Raw genomic sequence first — 248 nt, 5'->3', positions numbered from 1 at the left:
AAACACAAATAAAAAACAATGAATACTGCCGTCATTATCCTTAAACTATTATTAAGCAAAGCAAAAATACCACAACACTCATGTTTAAAAAGAGACTACACCCGAGATTTGAGTCTCGAGCTAAAAATAAAACTGCCCCAATATGAGGTCAAATCACACAGAGGTGCCACCCACCACCACCACTACTACAATACGTCTGTCCACTCCCTCCCAGCAGCAGTGTATGGGGGCACCATAAAGCAAAGAAA

Source organism: Trypanosoma theileri, assembly GCF_002087225.1.
Source record: "Trypanosoma theileri isolate Edinburgh chromosome Unknown TM35_Tth_61_V1, whole genome shotgun sequence".
NCBI classification, from domain to species: Eukaryota; Euglenozoa; class Kinetoplastea; order Trypanosomatida; family Trypanosomatidae; genus Trypanosoma; species Trypanosoma theileri.
This window is presented reverse-complemented; position numbering follows the sequence as displayed.